This window comes from Vulpes lagopus, chromosome X (genome assembly GCF_018345385.1).
Source record: "Vulpes lagopus strain Blue_001 chromosome X, ASM1834538v1, whole genome shotgun sequence".
Classification (NCBI taxonomy): domain Eukaryota; kingdom Metazoa; phylum Chordata; class Mammalia; order Carnivora; family Canidae; genus Vulpes; species Vulpes lagopus.
In genome coordinates, this window is record NC_054848.1 from 98,531,344 (window position 1) to 98,538,179 (window position 6,836).

Here is a 6,836-nt window from a genome sequence, read left to right on the forward strand (position 1 = left end):
AACTCCCCCTAGGACTGGCGGAAGTGGGAGGGCACAGGACAGTGAGAACTCTCCTATCGCTGAGCACCCCCAAGCTGTTCAGACCTGTGCACCTACAAGGCCCCAGGGAGTATCTAGGCCAGTGTAGACTGGGAGACACTGGCTAGTTACTTGCAGGGAACTCGACTCCAGAGCTGGAAACCTGGCCACTGCCATTGTTGTTTTTCCTCTTTATTTCACCATGTGCCTGGGAGAGGTGGGGCCACCAGGGAACAAAGGCCTCACAGGATAAACAGCTCACACTGAGCCCAGTACCTGGCAGGGGGCATGGCATCTCCACCCAGACACAAACACCTGAAAATCAGCACATCAGACCCCTCCCCAAGAAAACCAGATGGAAGAACAAGGGAAGAGCAAGTTTTTGACCAAGCAGGGCTGGAAAGCTCCAGGACTGAGGGAAAATCAAGGGAAAACAGTCTATAAAACTTGAGGGTCCCATTGTTTTCCCCTTTTTCCATTGTGACAATTTTTATATCAGACTAAAAATTTCCAATATTTTTTCTCTTTTCCAACATTAACTACAATATTTTACCAGCTCCTCATTTTTAAGTAATTTCCTATTTGACTTTCATATTTCTACAATGACATGTCTTAGATATATTTTTCACTTCTGGATTCCCTTCAACGTATTCAATTTAATTTGGGTAGATATATGAGATATGGGTTTTTGTTCTGTGTTTTTTGTTTGTTTTTTTCTGCCTAGTTTTTTTTTTTTTTTTACAATGCTAGAAGTTTATACTTTCTAAAACACAACAAACATACAACCAGAACCAAGTAGAATATTGTGATGGTTCATTCTATGAGATTATATTCTCTCTTCATTCCCATTCAGCCTCCCTCTTTTATCTTGTTTATGTTTTAGTGGTCAATATTGAGGTTTCTAAAAGTGTTTCTTATTTATATAAACTTGGGATTGAGCATCTTCTAACATACAGAACAAAATAAACTCAAAACCAAGAGGATCACCCTCTTGGACCCCTCAGGCAGACTATATTCTCTCTCCACTACCAGGGCTTCACCACAACCATCCCCCAGTCCCCCCTTTTTTTCTTTTTTCTTTACTGTATTCTTCTTTTTTTCTTTTCTATTTTCTTCTTCTTTGTGGTATTTGGCCTCTTATCTTTACTACTTTGTCTTAAAATCTGTTTTCACTTTAGTGGTCCTTTTTTCCTCTGTTCTTCTTTTTCATTTTCTGGTCTCTGCCCTCTTTGCAATAATCTAGGGTGTATATTACTTTGGTAGTGGTTGATATTTTTGACTCAGCCCACTAATACAGCCACTGTGCATTGAACAAAATGACTAGAAGGAAGAATTCACCGCAAAAGAAAGAACCAGAAATAGTACTCTCTACCCCCGAGTTACAGAATATGGATTTCAATACAATGACTGTGCTTATCAAGCACAATACTACCATTCCTACCAAACAGACAGAAAACATTACTACTTACTCTGACAACCAGCCCGGTGTGTTTATTCAGGTATATGAAGGTAAGCATGCTATGATCAAGGATAACAACCTACTTGGCAAGTTTGAACTTACAGGCATACCTCCTGCCCCACATGGCATTCCTCAGATTGAAGTCAATTTAGATATTGATGCTAACAGTATCCTCAATGTCTCTACTGTGGATAAGAGCACATGGGAAGAGAACAAGATTATCATCACTAATGACAAGGGCTGCTTGAGCAAGGAGGACATTGAGTGCATGGTCCAGGAAACTGAGAAGTACAGAGCTGCAGATGATAAGCAGCAGGACAAGATGTCTTCCAAGAATTCACTTGAGTCTTATGCATTCAACATGAAAGCAACTGTTGAAGATGAAAAAGGTCACGGCAAAATCAATGATGAAGACAAAGATTCTTGACAAGTGCAATGAAATCAACAATTGGCTCAATAAGAACCAGACTGCAGAGAAGGAAGGATTTGAACATCAGCAGAAAGAGCTGGAGAAAGTCTGCAACCCCATCATTACGAAGCTATACCAGAGTGCAGGAGACATGCTGGGAGGAATGCCTGGAGGCTTCCCTGGTGGTGGAGCTCCTCCCTCTCATGGTGCTTCTCTGGGCCTACCATTGAAGAGGTTGATTAAACCAACCTGACGAGGGTTCTAGCATTGTTCCACACAACATTTGAAGGACCCAAATTTACAGCAAATTCCATGGCACTTTTATTTATTTATTTTTTTAATTTTCATTTATTTATGATAGTCACAGAGAGAGAGAGAGAGAAAGAGAGAGAGAGGCAGAGACACAGGCAGAGGGAGAAGCAGGCTCCATGCACCGGGAGCCTGACGTGGGATTCGATCCCGGGTCTCCAGGATCGCGCCCTGGGCCAAAGGCAGGCGCTAAACTGCTGCACCACCCAGGGATCCCTCCATGGCACTTTTAAAGTAAAGTTGCTATAGAACATATACTGGGCATTATTAATACTTGAATATGGAATATGTGCACAGAGAAAGGAAATAAATATTGCACTTTATAAGCACTGTATTGTTAAGTAGAAAATGCAATGTCTTAAATAAAACTGTATTTAAAATTGGCACCAAAAAATAGTCAATTCAGTAGCACAATTATAAAGTTACTGGTGGCTCTGGAAAAAAAAGCATAAAGGACTCTAAAGACTTTATTACTGCAGAATTGAGATTTAATCAGGCCAATATTAAAAATAGATTAAATGAGATGCAATCTGAACTGGATGTCCTAACTGCTAAAGTTAATGCAATGGAAGAGAGAGTGAGTGACATAGAAGACAAATTAATGGTAAGGAAGGAAGCTGAAGAAAAAAGAGAAAAACAATTAAGAGACCATGAGGAAAGGCTTAGGGAAATAAATGATAACCTGACAAAGAAGAATTTACATATAATTAGGGTTCCAGAAAAGGCTGAGAGGGAGAGAATACCATAAAGTATATGTGAACAAATCATAGCTGAGAATGTCCCTAATCTGGGGAAGAAAACAAACATTCATATCAAGAACAATGAGAGGACGCCCCAAAAATCAATAAAATCCATTCAACAATGTGACATTTAATAGTGAAAATTGCAAATTCTAAAAATAAAGAGAAAATACTTAAAGCTGTGAGAGACAAGAGATTCTTAAATTATATGGAGAGAAATACCAGATTAACAGCAGATGTTTCTACAGAGACCTGGCAGGCTAGAAAGGGCTGGTATAATATATTCAGAGTACTAAATGAGAACAAGCAGGCAAGAACACTTTATCCATCAAGGCTCTCATTCAGAATACAAGGAGAGATAAAGAGCCTCCAGGATAGGCAGAAACTGAAAGAACATGCAACCACCAAACCACCTCTGCAAGAAATATTAAGGGGGGGGGGCTGTAAAACAAAGATGAAGCACAAAGAAACAATCCACAAATACATGGACTGAATAGGTAATACAATGACACCAAATTCATATATTTCAATAGTTATTCTGAACATGAGTGGGCTAAATGATCCCATCAAAAGACTGAGGGTTTTGGACTGGATAAAAAAGCAAGAACCATCTCTATGCTGTCTACAAGAAACTGGCAGACCATTTTAGATCTGAGGACACAAAGAGCATGAAAATGAAAGGTTGGAGAACCATTTGTCATTGAAATGGCCCTCAAAAGAAAGCAGGAGTAGCAATCCTCATATCAGATAAATTAAAGTTTATCCCAAAGACTGTAGTAAACAATGATGAGGGACACTATAACATAATTAAAGGATCTATCAGAGAAGAAGACTTAACAATCATGAATATTTATGCCCTTAATTTGTGAGCTGCCAAATATATCAATTAATTAATAACTAAAGAGATAACTTAGATGATAATACACTAATACTGGGAGACTTCAACACGGCAGTTTCTGGGAATGACAGATTTTCTAAGCACAACATCACCAAAGAAACAAGGGCGTTAAATGTTACCCTGGACCAAACAAATTTCGCAGATATATACAGGACGTACCATCCGTACAAAACTGAATACATATTATTCTCAAGTGGAAATGGAACTTTCTCCAGAATAGACTACACAGCGGGTCACAAATCAGGTCTCAACTAATACCAAAAGATTGGAACCGTCCTCTGCATATTTTCAGACGACAATGCTTTGAAACTAAGTCAATCACAAGAAGAAATTTGGAGGAAACTCAAACACATGGAGGTTAAAGAGCATCCTGCTAAAAGATGAATGGTTCAACGATGAAATTAGAAAAGAATTAAAAAAGATACATGGAAACTAATGAAAGTGAAGATACAAACACTCAAAAATCTTTGGGATACAGCAAAAGCATTCCTAAGAGGGAAATACATCACAATACAAGCATCCTTCAAAAAATTGGAAAAAAATCAAATACACAAGATAACCTTGCACCTAAAGGAATTAGAAAAAGAAAAACAAATAAAGCCTACACCACGAAGAAAAAGAGTTAATAAAGATTTGAGCAGAACTCAATGAAAGAGAGACCAGAAGAATGGTAAAACAGATCACCAAAACAGGAGTTGGTTCTCTGAATAAATTAAAAAGATAAACCACTAGCCACCCTTATTAAAAATAAGAAGGGACTCGGGATCCCTGGGTGGCGCAGCAGTTTAGCGCCTGCCTTTGGCCCAGGGTGCGATCCTGGAGACTCGGGATCGAGTCCCATGTTGGGCTCCCGGTGCATGGAGCCTGCTTCTTCCTCTGCCTGTGTCTCTGCCTCTCTCTCTCTCTCACTGTGTGCCTATCATAAATAAATAAAAATTATTAAAAAAATAAGAAAGGACTCAAAAAAATTTTTTGAAAAGACTCAAATTAATAAAATCATGAATGAAATAGGAAAGATCACGACCAATACCAAGGAAATATATTCAATTTTATAAACGTACTCTGAGCAGCTATACACCAATAAATAAGGCAATCTAGAAGAAATGGATGCATTTCTGGAAAGGCACAAATTACCAAAACTAGAACAGGAAGAAATGGAAAACCTGAACAGGCCAATAATGAGAGAGGAAATTGAAGCAGTCATCAAAAACCTCCCAAGACAAAAGTCCAGGGCAAGATGGCTTCCCAGGGGAATTCTATCAAACATTTAAAGAAGAAACAATACCTATTTTACTAAAGCTGTTCAAAAGATAGAAAGGGACTAAATTCTTCCAAACTTGTTTTATGAGGCCAGCATCATCTTAATTCCAAAACCAAAGACTCCATCAAAAAGGAGAATTATAGATCAATATCCCTGATGAACTCAGATGCAAAAATACTCAACAAGATACTAGCCAATAGGATCCAACAGTATATTAAGAAGATTATTCACCATGAGCAAGTGGAATTTATCCCCAGGATGCAAGGCTGGCTCAACACTCATAAAGAAATCAGTGTGATAGATTATATCAAAATACAATAAATAAGAAACATATGATCTTCTCAAAAGATGCAGAGAAAATATTTGACAAAATACAGCATCCTTTTCTGATCAAACTCTTCAGAGTGTAGGGACACAGGAAAGATTCCTCAGTATCTTTAAAGCCATCTATGAAAAGCCCATAGCAAATATTTTATGTTTTTTAAGATTTCATTTATTTATTCATTATATATATATACATATATATATATATATATATACATATATATGAGGAGGAGGGGCAAGATGGAAGAAGAGTAGGGTCCCCAAGTCACCTGCCCCCACCAAATTACCTAGATGACCTTCAAATCATCCTGAAAATCTATGAATTTGGCCTGAAATTTAAAGAGAGAACAGCTGGAATGCTACAGTGGGAAGAGTTCACGCTTCTGTCAAGGAAGGAAGACGGGGGGGGGGGGGGAACGAAATAAAGAAACAAAAGGCATCCAAGGGGGAGGGGCCCCGCAAGGAGCCGGGCTAAGGCCGTGGCGAGTGTCCCCAGGACAGGAGCGCCCCGTCCCAGAGAAGCAGGAGCTGCACCAAGTTTCCCGGGCAGAAAGGCGCCTGCAGGGAGTTTAGACCAGGACCCCAGGAGGGCGGGGAAGCCCTCAGGCTCCCTGGGACACTAACAGACACCTGCACGCCCAGGAGAGTGGGCCGAGCTCCCTAAGGGCTGCAGCGTGCATAGCTGGACCCGGGAGCAGCTCGGAGGGGCTCGGGCAGAGGCTCCACGTGCGGAGGGGGCTGCCTGGCCCCGGGAGCAGTTCCGAGGGGCTCAGGCCACCACTCCGTGGAGAGGGGGCTGCCCGGTGGGGAGTGCGAATCCAACAGCGCAGGCCAAGGAGCACAGCTCACCAGGGACACAGCCTAGGATTCGACCTCCCCCCGGGACAGGCAGAGGATGGGAGGGCCCAGGACCACAAGGATGCTCCTGCCCCAAGCTGAGCAGATCAGCGGCCCGGCCCAGAGCATCCAGGCCCCTGCAGACGGAGAGCTCTGTAGTTACTGCGGGAGCTGACTCCAGGGCTCCATAGCTGGCCCCGCCACTGCGGTTGTTCCTCCTGGGGCCTCACGGGGTAAAGAACCCCACTGAGCCTCACAGAGGCCTCATCAGATAAACGGGATAAACAACAGTCACTGAAACCTGCACCAGGCAGGAGACAGAGCAGCTCCCCGAAATGCTAACCCCTGAAAATCAGCACAACAGGCTCCTCCCAAAGGAGACCAGCTAGAGGGACACGGGAAAAACAAATTATTGACCAAGCAGCACTGGAAAGTTCCAGGGGAAGTCAAGGGACTTACAGTATACAGAATCAGAGGATACTCCACTGTTTTTTTTTTTTTCATTCTGATTTCTGTTTGCTTCCCCCAACCTTTTCCCCTTTCTTTCTTTCTCTTTCTCTTTTTCATCTATTTTTTTCTTT

General features: G+C 41.4%; 1 pseudogene; it reads left to right on the forward strand.

Moving 5' to 3' along the window:
* Positions 1 to 1,421: 1,421 nt before the first annotated feature.
* On the forward strand, positions 1,422 to 2,129 carry LOC121483548 (annotated as a pseudogene).
* The last annotated feature ends 4,707 nt before the right edge of the window (positions 2,130 to 6,836 follow it).